The sequence below is a fragment of the Falco biarmicus genome, chromosome 4 (assembly GCF_023638135.1).
Source record: "Falco biarmicus isolate bFalBia1 chromosome 4, bFalBia1.pri, whole genome shotgun sequence".
NCBI lineage: Eukaryota > Metazoa > Chordata > Aves > Falconiformes > Falconidae > Falco > Falco biarmicus.
Genome location: NC_079291.1, coordinates 61843963 through 61860412, shown reverse-complemented (window position 1 = coordinate 61860412; position 16450 = coordinate 61843963). Strand labels below are relative to the sequence as shown.

Below are 16450 nucleotides of genomic sequence, written 5' to 3'. Positions count from 1 at the left end.
AGTAGTCAGAGTCTTCCTCAATTATGTGAGGGGGCAAGGTGGAGTCTATCTTAGACTACTGTAAGACCTAACACAAAAATCTTTGTGGCCACACCTCCAATTTTAGTAAATCTGTTAATTTGGAGTAAAAAAGGTTATTTAGCATTTCTGTTTGTCATTCAAGAACACCCCATACTTAAGGGGAAAAAGCAATCTTTACAACTGTAGGTAGTTAAAACCACCCTGGTAGTATAGGATTCATTCCTTCAGGGTTTATTTAAAGAGCAACTAGAGATGCAGTTGGGCCGAGCAATTAGGGCTGGATGCCTTTGGATGTGATCTGGTTGTTCAGCAGTGGGAAGTAGCTGGGGAGAAGGACCCCAATGCCCCAATTTACCACCAGGTGGCTAAACTGCAAATAATGATGTGGAAAAAGAAAATGTGGGTTAATGACCTATTTTAGCAGAGCTTCCTTCTGTTAGAAAGGGGAGCATTAGTGTTATCACACAAGCAAGAACTCATCCTTAATATTTGTATCTGAATCATACACAAGCTATTTCTCTGTTCCTTAATTAACTTACTAACTCTCCACCCCTTCTGAAGGGAACAGGACTCTTTCAGAAGGTTTTTCTCACTCCTGAATGCTTTACCACTTATTAAAGCTGAAGTGATACTCTCTTCACTGGGTTGTTTTCTCATTTAACTAAAAGCTCAGGCATTCTACTTCCATGTAATGTGAAATGCACATCTGTAGGGAGAAGAGCTAGCATTAGTGTTCCTATATGACTTTGCGTTAATAAGCAGGTGCTGAGATGATTCTTTGTTGTGAGACAGGCTTGATTGCTTGCTGTGGTGAAGAATGAGTTGGACATCTCTCTATGTGGATTGAAATATTTAACTGACTCTTGACTGTGCAACTTAATGCTCTTTTCTGCAGAGCACTGCATAGAGTATAAGGAGTGTCATTTTGATAGAATTTTTTTTGTAGCTGTACTGGTTTCACAGTAAAGAAACATAATGAGCATAGTATAAAATACTGTATAGGAACGTTTGGGACCCAATACCCAGTAGATAAGGAGATGGTTCCCTGGTAAAGCTGGTGGGTACAGCTTCACCGAAATCATGGAAAATGTGCTGTGTCTACTGCAGGGCAGCTCCAAATTTCTTTATTTCTTTTAAAAAATCTGGATCCCCTTAAAATATTAATCCACTTGTCATTAATGTAATCCTTAAAAGAATACAGCGTATGCTTTCCTAGTTGAGTAACATGTCTAGCAATACCTGTAGGTTTTGCCTTGAGAACGTATTAAAAACTTTGCAAGAGAGTCCACTCTGAAGTTTGGAAGTACAGAAAATGGCTTGGAGTGGGACAGCCTTTACCGAAAGAAAGCAAGCTTCACCTTTGCCTACTTGTTTGTCTCTGACTAAAACGTGACAGTTCTGCCATATGAAGGCCTTTAGGGTGCTTTGCACAGTGGTTCTACGTAGTATTAGCTGATAAATTGGACCGTAGATGTTTTGGTGCCTCTTTTAGCTTTGATTTTTATCTGGAGATGAACAACTGGTGAATCAGACCTGGCTGTCACCGGTGGCTATGCAGATGTATGCCTAACAGTGACTTTGAGAGCTTTTAAGCTGGTATATGAGCACCTGAAATACTACTTAGTGGAAGGATGTTCTAATCATCCTGGATTACTTCAGCTTTAATGGTGTGTTTGTAAAAACCTATTAAGATGTGTAATGAGGGAAAAGTTGCTCACAATTTTCATGGTATATCTGTAATAGCTTGAGCAAGTGCTTATGTGAAATAGCAATAGCTAGATAGTATTCCTCTTGAAGAACATGCATTAAAGAAAGGTGCCTGGATGACTGTAGTGGGGCTACAACAAAATTTCTCAAGTTTTAGTTAGAGTAACACAAATCATCTCCTAGCCATCCCTAGTTAGTTTACATCCAAGTACTCTGTAATCATATGGCTTCCTCTTAATTGTGCCTGTGTTGTATTTTGCAGATAAGCAGTTTCTGAGGACTGAAGGACCGGCTAAAGGGAACACCTGCTTTTGAGGTATGAACTATTATTTTAATGACACAACACTAAATCTTTCATTAAAGCAAAGGTTTGATACAGCTATGTGTACACACCAAAACTTCATCTGTTCTGGGAAATACAGCTACTATCTAGAGTTCTGAAATGTCAAAATCCCTGACAGAAGTTCAGTAGCAAGGCTTGGCAGAGCAGGCACGCCTGGCTATGACAAGTAGAGTGTTAAATCAACTCTGGGAGAGTCTGCATGTCTTTAAAAGGTATTATATGGAGAGTTCTGTGACGAACTTCTGCAGAATAAACATCTGAAATGTACTTACCTTTCCATTCTGTTACGTTAAACACTCTATTTACTACTCTTTTTGCATCCTTCCTCTTGGGTATTTATTAAAGTTTCTAACATTCCCCTGCTGCTGTTCAAGATAGCAGGGCTGGTGTGTGACTTGAGGGATGGCCTTTCTGGACAGTTGGACTTTTTCTTGATTTTTTTCTGCTGCAGAGGGCAGATGTCTTATTTAACTTGGTCACAAATCTTTTTATCAGAGGACTACAAAACATTAAAATGGGCAAGCTAGGCTAAAAAAACCCCCAAGTTTGATTTGATTTGTTAGGAATTTGGAGCAGTGGATCATCCAGATTTCTTGTCCTAGCTGTCCTTGTGGAAGGCACCGTAAAACTACACTTCCATTGGGGTCTATCATCAGGTCTGCAGTCAGAGGGTATTTGAGGTGCAGGTGCTCAGATAACATGTTTTAGTGAAGGAATACAATTTCTTCATGGTATTTGTATGGACTGAAGTACGCAGGTGTCTTTTACATCGCAGTTTTGACAGTGGTTGTTCTCAAATGCTGCCTGTTTCTTCAAGTCCTGGGAGCAGCATCAGCCTGTTTACTCCGCTAACTAATGCGTCCTTCTGCCTTAACCTTAAGGTAGCCTAGAATGTGAACCAGTGAAACACAGGACACAGACTTGTACAAAAATGACTACTAAGCTGTCACTGTCACTCTGCCAGTACCATCCAATGATACTTGGCTGTAAGGAATGCAGAGGAGTCGAATGTAGTTCAATTACAGCTTGTTTTTACATCACCAACTGTATCTACTATGATTTACTAGAGCCGTCTTGAAGTGAAGTCAGTAGCACTGCATGTCTCCAAAAACTTTGTTATAGATGTGCGATAAAATTTCCCTAAAATGTTTTTTTTTTTTTCTTTTATTCTCCTGAAATGGCAGGTGCAGAGGTAGTCTTGTAGGTGCCAAGTCCTGTCTCTTTGGTTGGGCTGATGCTCTTGTGTATCCATTCACGATGTGACTGGAACCAGGCTCGGTTAGGGGCAGCCACACCACCAGTTGTTTATACTGTGTGCTGTGGCTGCCTGCCAAACCATCTTAAGTTGTTCTCCAAAAGCCATTTGAATAAAAGCCAAATAAGATGGCTTAATCTCCCCCTGGGTGGGATGAAGGGAGGGGAGGTGCCCAGAATGCTGTGCGTGCTTTTAACCGTGGCCTCAACAGAGGTAAAGAGGTCATGGGAGGTGGACTGTCCCCTTCTCCTGGAGGGAGTGAGTATCATACGCAGCTGAACAGAGAAATGACATAGGAGGGCAAGAGCACTGCATTGCCTTTCCTGCATCTTCCAGGCTTGGCCTCTTTTTTTTTTTTTTTTTTTTTTCTTTTCTCACTCACCCTTTCTACTTCACTTAGCTTTGACCAATGTGGTCTTAATGTCTGCCAGACTCTGTGGATGTCTCGAATTGATCTCATACTTCAATTTACTTGGTCGTGTTACTAACTCCAATGTTGTGTAAGGGGGTGAGTTTGCTATGTTGTAACTTTCATCCTTTCCTTTCTCCATTGTACAAAAATGAGTTACAATGTAAGCTGCCTCATACAGTCCCAGGGATACATGGTAGTTGTACCTCTCAACATTTGTTGTTCTGTGGTTTCAGGACATGGAAACCAAACAGGTGTTTCCCACAGACTGTATTCAGAAGCTAAAAATGCTTCCTGAAGTAATTTATCCAGGAACATTTAACCCATGCTCATTGACTGCCTAGATGAATAAAGGCAACTTCCTCCCCAGTGTCCTTTGGAGAAGCCTGGGAGAGCAGGCAGGAAGGAGGAAGTGTTTGTGCAAGTCTGGCCCTGGCTGGTTGGTTCTTGTTGGATGACCCGATTGGGGAGTATCTTGGGTTCTTTACAAAACAATGACCTGTTCAGCTCGGATTGTCACTCAGAAATAAATGAGTTCTTCCTGCTTATTCTGTAATGAGCTCTTTCAGCCAAATACAGTTGTGTGTTCGGTCATCTTACTTGCTTTCTTAAACTACAGATACTGACTATGACTTGTGGCACCTAGAACTTGATTTGATTATTGTATTGTTTACTTGCGAGTAGGTGGGGAGAAAGTTTTTTTTACATTACCTGCTGGATTAATTTATATTTTTTGTTTCCTCTCAGAGCAGTTATACATGTGCAAACCCACATCTTTAGGATCAAATTTATTGATGACAAGTGAATGAGATGGGGGGCAGCTGCTGACATAATTGTGATAGCAAGCAGCAGCTACTTCCTTCTATGTGACTCCCTGCTCCCCTCCTGCAGCAGAGTTCTGCTTACAGAGAATTCTGCTTGGATAAGGCAAGCAAATAAGAAAGAACTTCCTCTGCCGCTGTGCTTCAGCAAACCAAGTGAGATTGCTTGTCCTCCAAGAGAATTTTGCAGTTTGCTGGATGAGGGGCTGCTGCATTACCATTCACCCTTTTAAAACGGGGTTGGTTAAGGAAGTATGCACTGACCTTCTAGGCTGAGAATACTGAGAAGATTTAGCCCTTGAAGAGCACACCCTTGGGAAGAAGGTAATGCTACCATGTTACTTTACCACATGCGGTTTTACTTCCTTAAAGTGATGTGTGCAGAACCCTTTATTTTAATTACAATATAAAAAAAGGGGTTTTGGTGTTTTTTTTCCCAGTACTACATTGAAAAATTATTTATTTTGTGCTTTATCTTTCCCTTTTTGTAAGGGAAACTGCCTGTGTCAAAGGGCACAATACTGTTATACTGGATATTGCAGCCATACCTGCAATAAGGAAGTGAATAATTCTCTAAAGAAACTAATAGACCATACCCAATAACATCGGGGAGAGACCTGAAATTTGTTTTATTGCTCTTTCTTCCATGGAAAGCTCAGCTTTTGTTTTCTAACCAATGCCTTGTTTTTCAGTTGTTGTTGAATGTATTTGTTATCAAGAGTACGGAAATGTAAATACAATAGTGGTTGAACTGCAGCAGTTACTCCCTTCCTCCTCTGCTGGCTTCCTGCGTACACTTTGGAAGTTGGAAACTATTCTTCTGCATTAACTCATGTCAGAAATGAGTGTTCTTCCCCCTGTTGCCACCCCAGCAGATTTCAAAACCCAAAGGGTATGCGCAAAGAGAAACAATTGCTCTCACATATGTTCCTTGAGACTGACAAGTAACGTAAGGCCTCTTGCTGTAGCTTCTTTTAGCATTTTCCCATGGTCCAGCCTGATGTGCAAGCGTTGGCTAACAGGACATTTTTTTTTATTTATTTTCCCCCCTCCACCTTACCCAACCAGGTAAGTCACACAAGTCACCATTTTAGTTGGACTAAGTACACATTCATCCTTGCAACATTTGAACACATTTATTAGAAGAAAAATATAACAAATTAGGAGCAGTGCCTTCACTGACTTGAGTGTATTTCTCCCAGACTTAAGTTTGCAGTTATTTTGGGAAGCTGTTGCTTAAATATAGTGGTTCTTGTTCTAGTTGGGTCACTAGTAGCTAGTGTTGGTTGCTTTCTTAGGCAGGAATTTTTTCATTAAAACCAGCTCAGGGCAATGGAAAGGCTGAAATGGTAGACTAGTCAGGAGAAACTGGGTTCAGCTGTTTGATGGGTGGAAGCAGTTAAATTGACCTCACCTATGGCTGTTGTGCCTTTTTTTTTTTTCTAACAAGTCTGTCATGAACTTTGTATGGCAGCAATAACTTTCTGGAGAGAGTTATTTATTTTCAGTTACCCAGGTCTTTTTTGCATAACCTGCCACTTATAATGCTGTTAATATGTCTGTACTGCACTAATGCTGCTCCCTTTTCAGAACGGAGGAGTTCTGTGATGCTCTTATGGCACTTGGCCAACTGCATGACTGAACTTAGCTAAATAAAAATCCCTGGGATCCTCTCTAAGAATAAACATCATGTGAGAGCAGGAGTGTTTCCCTGCTTTGAGAGAATTAAAATGGCGTGCTGGTAAAGAATAACAGCAGCAGCTTAAGGGCTAGGCTGGCATCCCTCTCTGGCTAAAAGGGATAAGCTACAAGTCCAGAGGAGGCAGAAGGCTCTGGCACGTAACCTTTAGCTTTCCTTGCTATTGAGTTTGTCAGTCCAGGATGACATAGTGCTTTCAGAATGGACTGTTTTTATAATTCAAGGATCTGGTAAATACCATTAGAAATGACATGTGAACATACTTGCTTAATTTTTTGGTCTAGCAGTGTTTTATATTGGGCCTTGGCCTACAGCTGAAATACCTACTAATGGGCTATTGAGCAAATTTCTGAGCACTTCTCTGTACCTGTATTTTCTTTCTTTTATTCCTCTTGGTAGCATGGGAGGTACAGGGACTTGTGTAGGTGTCTGGTAATGTTGCCTCAAGTGGGCCTGCATGTGGCTTATGTTCTGGCACAAGCAGTAATGGATGCTGAGATAATGTTATCTTGCAAGCAATTCCCTTGCTGAGGGAGAAGGTCACTGCTCTGCCAGCCTGTGGTGCCTTAACACTGGTAATGGAGCACATGTATTCTGTGGTCCTTCAGAAAAGTGTGTTTTCTCCCCTCTGGGAGTTTTGTAGTGACTCAGTGGACCTTTCCCTGCTTCACATATGATTCTGAACCTAAATATTATCTTTCTACCTTTCTTTGTTTTGGAGCTGTTACATTACAAAATAGGAATGCCTTTTTCTCTTGGATCACAAGCAGGCAATGTTTACTTTGCAGGCTTCTAGCAAATCCTTTTGTTGAGCTATTGTAGTCAAAGAGTTCAGCTCTGCTTGCAGAGGTGCCTTTGGTTTAAAGATGCAGAGGTTTGGCATCTTTAAAGCTGTATGCTTCTACCTTGTTTTAAAAGGACTTCTGATTTTTATCTTTCTCACTTGTGTGTAGGTACAAATATCCCTACTTAGAAGTAATTCCTAGTAACATGGAGTATGTTTAATCTCCTTTATATGTGTTGTGGAATTGCCCCAAGATGAACAAAATCCATGCACTGAATTGCAAGAGGTGGTGTAAAAAGCCAGGCCCTTCCTAAGCATGTTCTAGCAACACACTACTAAAGCAAAGACAGACAAAGGTATCCCAAAGCTGTTCTTAAGAGTAAGAAGGAGCAGGCTCCACAGCTCTGAATCTTCTAGGTATACTTTGCCACCCTAAATATGTCTAGGGACTTCATTTCTTCATGAATTTTTGAGCGCCTCTGTGGAAATACAGACTTGAATTTTGTTCCTGGCCTGAAAAGCAAACACATGTGAAGCAAACAAAAGGCTGCTAATGCTTGGTAAATGGGAACGTTGACTCTAGTTTGCCTACATGGTCGCAAAATTCTGATCTGGCTGACGCTCTAAAACCTTGGCAGGGCACTAACAGAGCATTTGCTGCTCCTTTTTAAATGTCTGCTTCCATAATGCTTTGTTGTGGTTTCCAAATGGCAAACCCCTGCCTCTCTACTAGCTCCAATGTGTCTGTTCTGTTTCAGGGTTCCTTTTGGGGCATATCTGTCGGTTCTCAAAAGCCTGAGAGGAGGTCATGATTCTCCAGGGAAACTAATGAGTCTTTAAACTAACTTACTTGCTATAGCTAAGATCTTGCAGAATTTGCAAGTAGCTAAAATTAATTTCTTAGTGTAGTGTGTTTTGTTTCATTCTTCGAAAGTTTTTTGACCTTCTAGTAGTGGAATGCTTTAAAGTATTGTTTGCTCTTTGCAAATCTAGTTGAAAAAGCACTGACAGGTTTGCTGTTTCACTCATCTGATTCTGAGACCTCAAGCTGATGATGAGTTGTCATTGATGAAAATAGTTTACTAGTCACCTTTCTCATTTTGAAGCTACCAGTTCTGTGTCCTGATCGACAGGTTCTCATGCTATATAATTATGTTGTCAGAGGTGCTTATTTTAATTAAAAATAAAGTAGCTACTTCAATATAGTCACTAACATAACTAGAATTATTCAATATAGGTAAAGGAGTAAAGCTTCTATGTAAACGGAGTTCCTGGAAGGAGTGACTGTGCATACCTGGTCGCCAAACGAGCTGCTTCTGTTTTCATGGTTGTAGCTGCTGCTCTCCCCAACCTGTGATGTTTTAGGCTTCTTGCTCAACTTTTATCTTGCTTTTTTGAGTAACACTGACTAATGTCTTGGTCTTGGAGCGCTTCTCTAGAGTCAGTTTGCTTGTAGCAGATGGCACCCAGCCTTTCTTGTGGGCATCAGATTGTGTATTTGAGTAGGAGAAGCCACAAAGTTGGCCTCCAGGAGCTCTATTTGAGAAGGTCTTTCCAGTGCCATTTATGACTTGATTTATCCTTCTTGAGAGCCCTTGTGAAATAAAGGAGCAGAGTTGCTGGGCCTAAGTCTTGCCTCTTTCTGCCAGCCCATTTCCGCAAGCTTGAATTGTTTCTGCTGTTCTACAGGAAGTTTAACTTGGTATTTTTCAAGACTTACTACATTGGGCTTCTTGGTGTATGTATGAGATACGCTATGGATGTAACACATTAAATGCTATTTAATGTCTCCTTATATTATTCTTCAGTGAGAGCTTTGTTTGATTACCTTAACTCTAGAATCTGTCCTCTATGGTCTTACTTTCTCCGCTACCCTCTCAGATGTGTATAGACATAAGACAAAATGTTGACGGTTCACGAATGCATCGAGGGGCTGCACAGTGGTATTACAACCATAATTAAGCTGGACTGGATCTCTGAAAAATTTATTTTCCAGCATGACTGGGCTCTTTCTCATCTCCTGGTTTGTAATTCCAGTGTTCATACTGTACAGTTTTCTTCACAAGCAGTAACAGAAGAAATCATGTTAGAAATTAAAGCAGAAATTCTTATGTAAGCACAAGATTGGTTATTCTGGGAGCTGCATATATAAGACAAATGTGGAGTAAGATGAATTTAGAGAAGTTGACATGAGGACCAAGTGACTGAGGTGAACTTTATTAGTGAAACTTCTCCCTTTTTGTGCGTTCATTAGTAGTCTTTTCCAGGCCACAGCAGTGAGATGATCTTGCAGGAAGAATAAGGAGGTACAAAATAAGTAATAAAAATGGGAATTATTGACTGAGCTACTGTATTAGAAATGTGCCATCCTTCCCTTCCTCCCAAGAGAAGGGACTCTTTAGTAAAAGAAAGCCAGAAAGCCAGTATTTTCTGGGTTTTGCTCTTAGGGGGGTACAAGCTACTTTCCTTTCTGATGCATGTGCTATTAAAGGAAAGCAGCTGACAGGAACAGCTGCTTGCCTTGCCTGTTTGGTTTGTGGCTTAGCAGTCAATATGCAACATAGAAAGAAATGTGCTTTGCTAACAGCCAGAGTTTTCATACCCTGCCCCCACTTCGGGTGTCTTTCCCTCTGTCCTCTGCCAAGTGAAAAAAGGAGATTCTTCCCCGCCATGATTAATGAAACTCTCCTTATTCGGTGCTGCCTCGTCTGGTGAGCAGCACAGAAAATCCTGTCTTCTGGCTTGAAAACCAGCAAAGAAGTGTGACTGTGGGGAGTTTCTTTTTTAAAGTAGTTAAGGAATAGGTCATTTTAGAGCTGAAAGTCTGTGCAGAAGGTGGGCAGAATCCTTTATTTTTCTTAAATAATAATTTATGATTTTTAGAGATGACATACCATGCTTTTTTAGGTCTCATTTCAATGCTTGTAGGCCTGTGCAGAGCTAGACACTTGAAAGTCCCTCACAGTTACTATCTATGAACTCATCTTCCATGTGGCTTTTTTGAAGGCCAGCCAAAACCATTAATCCCCATCTTCTAGAGTCCCTAATCCCTGCTGGGGTTTATAGGAAAGTTATTCTTGTACTCCCCATGAAGCTGCTCTGGCAGAGTATCTATCCTGCTGTAACTTAAGGCAAGTTTATTAATGTGACTCTTTTATCAGCTTGGAAATGGTACAGCTCATAATGTAGCAATCTGACTTGGACAGTCTTACCCCATCTTGCTGAGTGGTTAATAGTAGTGAAATTGCCCAAAGGAAGGGAATCATTCAGGAGGCTGGTGTTCTCTTATCTCAAGTATAATTAACAATAGTAAAACACTCTTTGCAGGCATGAATATATACCATGTATTTTTTTGGGGTTGGGTGCAAGTGAAGTCAGAGTTGGAAGTGGTCTGCTGGAATGATTCTTTGCAGTTGTATCACTCTTGCTTTTCTCAGCTTGACACTCTAAAGCCTCCTGGCTCTGGTTTTTGTCCAGTTGTGGCTGGGCTAATGTAAGGCCCTCTTCCTATGCGAGCGTCCCCCCTTCCCACCATCCTTACTTGCTCAAAGACTTTTCTTTGATTCCAAGTCAGCATCTCCAAACATTCAGGACTGGTTTGGGTGGGCTTCCTTCCATTTGTTGTCCTTTTAGGGTTTGTTTGTGATTTAGACAGGAGGGAAGTCTGAACAATTTTACCTTTGGTTCATGACTGTTCACTCTTGCCAGTTTTGGTAGCACTGGTCAGCTTTGGCTGTGCCACATCTTCTGTTGGTGGAAGTGGTTTATTAGGTGGCTTAGGGCCCTTGCTGTTAAAGGGACTTGTGCTAACTCTTTAGCGGTACATACTGTGGGGAAATTGCAAAATTCACTTTAGGCTTTTAGACAAATGCGGAACAATTTAAGTGTCATTCCCAGGGATGTGGTAGAGTTATTCTCCTGGGTGTCTGGAGTTTTCTCTGTCTGTGTTCAGTGACCAGAATTTGGCTTTTCAAAGCTAGGTAGCAAGAGAGTTGCTGCCTTGGCTTTGCTCTTGCTGTTAAATGTACTGATAAAATAGGCATGTACTTCATGCCTAGAGTTCCTGTCCATCTCCTTCTGGAGCCATTGCATTTTGTTACTTCCCTGCATAGAGAAGTCAAGTTCTGCAAAAAGTATCTCCTCATTCTGAGCAGAAAAGAACCTGAACTAAGGCCAAAAGGGAGTGTAATGATGGAAAGCCTGCAACTGAACCTCTGAAATCTGAGTGAGCGACCAGAGTCTCACTGCACAGTACAACTGTCTATGCACGCTGGACTTCATACTGAGATCTTTGGAACAAGGAAGGGCCAGTCTGTGCCATGTAAATACTGTGTTCCAGAGAAGTAAATCTTCTGAACATCATCTTCGAGCCCCATGATGTGAGGGAGCTGGAACAGTAACAGGTAAGTCCAGCTTTCTCAGGCTTAGCAGCAGCTCTGAACACTTTCAGAACAATAACTGGCCTATTTTGTGACCTCTCTCATGTCTCTGCTAAAGCAATACTTTGCAACCAAGTTCTGTTAAGGGGAGTATGTGAATCCATAAGTAAAACATGATGCAGTCATGTTTACTTAAAAATCAATGTTGCAAGTTAGTGTAGATGATCTCATGTCACCCACAAAAGGAGGGTATTTTATCTTTTAAGGGAAGAACTCTAGCAGTCCAAACTAGAGTCGGATAATAAATTAATATATTTATCCAGAGTGCTCTGAGAGTTCTGAATTATTACGTATCTGTAGCTGCCATTGATATACTGTCTGCCTGTTGCGGTGATTATGGGAAGGTGCAGAATATATATATTCTTGTCATATGTGAATAATAACGGGAAAGCTGCTCCCAGCTGATGGAGAGGCATTGTGCCTGTCCACTCCTTCCCCCTGACATCCTAATCCTTTACTAGGAAATAACTATAGGGAGGAAAATATCAGCCCAGAGCTTTAAAAAACAAGCAAAATTGACCAAGAAAAACCCCCTTGACTTCATATAGCTCTCTCCCTCCTCACTTGTGGCATCCCTGCCCATGGCCACATGTTGCTGTGTGGGACTGTGGTGCTCATGGTTAGGATCAGCATTTCCTAGCCCTGTGACTGCTGTTGTTTCAGCCCCATCAGCTGGCCAGGATGACTCTGGTAGCAGTGTGCTAACAAAAACCTGAGTAATGTGAGTAGTGACAAGATGTGGAAGCTTTTTAGATAATATTTGCTTTTATCTTAAAGCTGCATTTTCACATATTTCCATGCGGGAAGAAGGTGAGGCGTAGCAAGAAGCTTAACGCCTGTCTTGTGTGGATACATGCAGTCCTTGCTTTTAGAGCTGGCCTTCTAGGTTAATTCTGGTTGTCTTCATGGTTTTGCAAGTCAGGCTTTTCCTACTGTACTGACTTCTGGCCTTGCACTGTAGACAAACTGAAGCAATTGCAGACAAGTAATAACTTGTGGGTCTTTTGAAGCAGCAGAAAAAAGACCTTTGTATATTAGTTAGCAGGATTGGTGGCTGCCTTTCCATTGCAGGAGTAGTTAGGACTCCTAGAGCTAGCTTCACAGCACCCAAAGTAATTTTAGCTCCTAGATTAAGAGCAAGGGAGTTACACAATGGCCGATCGTGTTCATTCAAATTTTCAGGTATCAGAGATGCAAATTCCAGAATTATTCCTCAATTTTTTTACATCGCTTTGTCTTGTTTCCATTCTTGGCAAAAGCCACTGCATGAACAAAATCGCATACTTACTGTAGGACCATGCTACTGTGTGCTCTCGACACTAATTGATTCTCTCAGAGTCTTGGACAGAAATGGATCCTCTCCAAAACTGTGTGGCCAGCAAGGCTGGGACAGTTTTGGTTTGCCTTTAGGCCTTTAAGGCTTGCTGTCAAGATGCAAAATGCAAGTGCTTCTGAACATACCTTGTTCTGTTCATAGGCTCACTGGTTTCAAAAATAATAACAGTGGTCTTCAAAGAGTATCAGAATCACAGAATAGCTGAAGTTGGCAGGGACCTCTGGACATAACGTAGTCCAGCCCCTCTCTGCTTAAGGCAGGGTCAGCTGGAGCAGGTTGCCCAGGATTGTGTGCTGTTGAGTTTTGAAGATGTCCAAGAATGGAGAATCTAGAACCTCTGAGCAGCCTGCAACCTCTTGGACACTTAGTCCAAAGTAACTACCCAGTAGTGTTGGTTATATGGAAGATGGTTGGTTGGTTGATTTGACTTTCTTTTTTTCTCACAACACCATTTTAAGAGGTTATCCAGGAGCTTCCTGTCAGTCAGATACTTGCCAAGTGAGAAATGATCTCCCCTTTAGCACAGTCTACGTCTTTGATTTTAAGAATGACACATGACAGACTACTATTGATGCCTCCTAAGTCTCCCTGTTCTATCTAAAGAATGTCATGTTGAGAGCAGCCCTGAGGAAAGGTACTGGGGGTGCTGGTGGGCGAGAAGCTGGACGTGACCCGGTCACGTGCGCTCGCAGCCCAGAAAGCCCCCCGTGCCCTGGGCTGCATCCCCAGCAGCGTGGCCAGCGGGGCGAGGGAGGGGGCTCTGCCCCTCTGCCCCGCTCTGCTGAGACCCCCCTGCAGCGCCGCCTCCAGCTCCGGGGCCCCCAGCATAAGGAGGGCACGGACCTGTTGGAGCGGGGCCAGAGGAGGCCACGGAGATGGCCAGAGGGCTGGAGCCCCTCTGCTGTGCAGCCGGGCTGGGAGCGCTGGGGCTGTTCAGCCCGGAGAAGGGAAGGCTCCTGGAGACCCTGGAGCACCTTCCAGCAGCCAAAGGGGCCGGCGAGGAAGCTGGGGAGGGGCTTTTCCCAAGGGCCTGCAGCGCCAGGACAAGGGGGAACGGCTTTGCGCTGAGAGAGGGCAGATGGAGATGAGAGCTGAGGGAGAAATCCTTCCCTGTGAGGGCGGCGAGGCGCCGGCACGGGCTGCCCAGAGCAGCTGTGGGTGCCCCAGCCCTGGCAGTGCCCAAGGCCAGGCTGGACGGGGCTGGGAGCCACCGGGGCTGGGGGTAGGGGGCCCTGCGTGTGGCAGGGGTGGGACTGGGGGGTCTTTAAGGGCCCTTCCATCTATGGTAGGATTCCATGATACACAGCCACCCATAGGTGTGTGTGCATATGTATATATTTAGGCATGCACAAACAAGAATTGTTTCTGTGCTCTTTCATTTGGGTATTCCTTCTGCCTTGATCTTTGACAGAGATCTAGTTCCAGCTAATTATTGTTATTTTGCATAAGTGCTGAATGTAGACTTTATTTTTAAACTGCTTTTACTTAATTAAAAATAATTGTAATAAGGGGCATATAATAGGCATTTTACCTGCCACTAGAATACAAATTCCTCGAAGTCTTGAAGAACTAGTATTTATTTATTTATTTCTTTTTTTTCCACTAATAACAGGTCTGCATACAGAGATCAATTTGTCTGGAGAGCTTCCATAATAACTAGAGGTAATGCAGTTAGTCCTTTCCAAGCAACTTTGCTCAGGCAGCATTGCTTTTCTTCCATGGAGGAGGTGAACATTAAGTTGAACAGGATGGAATTTGCAGGAACGTTCCTTCCCTTGCAGGTGATCTCTTGACAGGAGCCTGGCTGCATGGTTGTTGTCCGGTACTTGGCACTGGGGAGGCCGCACCTTAAATACTGCCTTCAGGTTTGGGCCCCTCACTACAAGACACTGAGGTACTGGAGCGTGTCCAAATAGCAGCAACAAAGCTGGTGAAGGGTTTAGAGAACAAGTCCTACGAGGAGCAGCTGAGGGAACTGCTGGTGTTTAGCCTGGAGGAAAGGAGGCTCAGGGGACACCACCTTGCTCTCTGCAATGACCTGAATGGAAGTTGTCATGAGGTGCAGTCTGTCTCCCAAGTAACAAGTGATAGGACAGAGGGAAATGGCTTTAAGTTGCACCAGGGGAGGTTTAGATTGGATATTAGGAAAATGTCTTCACCAAAAAGGTGGTTGAGCATTGGAACAGGCTGCCCAGGGACATGGTGGAGTCACCATCCCTGGGGGTATTTAAAAGATGTGTAGGTGCGGTGCTCAGGGCCATGGTTTAGTGGTGGGCTTGGCAGCGCTGGGTTAGCGGTTGGACTTGATGATCTTAAGGGTCTCTTCCAACCTGAACAATCCTGTGATTCTGTGGGTGGCTGGTCTTTGTGCTTGGGAGGCAAATGCTTAGTGGGATGCATTAAACACCAAGATGGCAAGCAGCAAATGGCACTTTGTAAAATAGCAGAGGTTTTGACTGCTGAGAGGTTTTTGGCCTGTATTGTCATGGATTGGATCACCAGAGACCTCTATTTTGTTGAAATCTGATGTGGTTGATACCTGTACTAAATTAAAGCCAAGTTAAATGTTGCAGTGACCCAACTTCCTCATGTCAGAGATGACTAAAAAGCATATTCTTTTGGCTGATGCAAAGCTTGTATTTTAAATGAGCAGTACAGAGCACTGAGTTTGTCTTTGAAGAGTCTGTTGGAGATGCAAGTGCAAAGGTGGAAAGGTTGAGTGATGCATTGATCTATCCTTGCTGGCACAGGGCTAAAGTTTCTTGAAAAACATCATTGTGGATCACAAGGCTTCTGCCCTGGGGAGGGTGGAGCAGCCCTGTAATCTTGTTTGTTACAGCTGTAAATATATAGAATCCTTTCATGAGGTCTTTCAGTGTTTAGTAGCTGTTAGAATAGTGTTCCTTCTAGCCAGCTCCAATGACATTTTTATTTGTATTTGGGAGCTTTTCATCACCTGGTGGCGTGTGAGTTGCATAACATATCTCAAATGCACTCTGTAGATCTGCCTGATGTTGGAGATGTATCTGCCATAATGGAGATGCAAAAGCTGTCATTTCATTTGTTAGGCTGGGCACAATCTTATTCAGAAAGACAGATCAAGCTGGTTTTCCTCAGGTTTCCAATTTGTCTGTCTGTGTTTGAGAACCCAAGTAGACTTGAATTGTCCTTGTTGCTGCTACCTCCCCTGGATGGCCTTGTGCTGGTCCCTGCAGTTTCTTTTGAGGTCCCTTTGCTTTAAAGAAAAATGGCTTGTTTTTTGTTAAATCAAGTACAGATAACTTCAATGTAAGTGAATGTCCACATCTAGGAAGAGTGGCTATAAACTGAAATATAGCTTTAGTAAACCTGAAAAATGTTGGACTGTCAGCTTACAGGCTGACTTTAATTATAGCTTTTATGTTGGCAGTGAGTAGGAGATGCACATGTGGAGAGAGGAGGTTACTTTACAGCTTTCCTCTGGCTAGTTCAGGATTTCTGCCCAGTTATCTTTGTAGACTTTATCATTTCATGAAGTGTAAACTCTCCAAGCTATGAATGTCTGGAGGGCAGGAAGAAAATAGAAGTTGTCTCAAATCTCCAGAAAACAGAGAATCTTTTTAACATTACTCAAGTGGCATGAATACTGGCAGACTG

The 16450-nt window shown here is 42.7% G+C and overlaps 1 protein-coding gene across 13 annotated transcripts in view; it reads left to right on the top strand.

Moving 5' to 3' along the window:
* MAP4 (microtubule associated protein 4) overlaps positions 1-16450 on the top strand; it is a 170719-nt gene that overhangs the window by 28767 nt on the left and 125502 nt on the right. For 12 of the 13 annotated variants that reach the window (XM_056333974.1, XM_056333975.1, XM_056333967.1 and 9 more), the window contains exon 2: positions 1991-2044. The gene's annotated coding sequence lies outside the window, so the exon portion shown is untranslated. Of the gene's footprint in view, positions 1-1990; positions 2045-14426; positions 14477-16450 lie in introns of all 13 variants that reach the window. The other variant, XM_056333965.1, reaches the window with a different exon arrangement.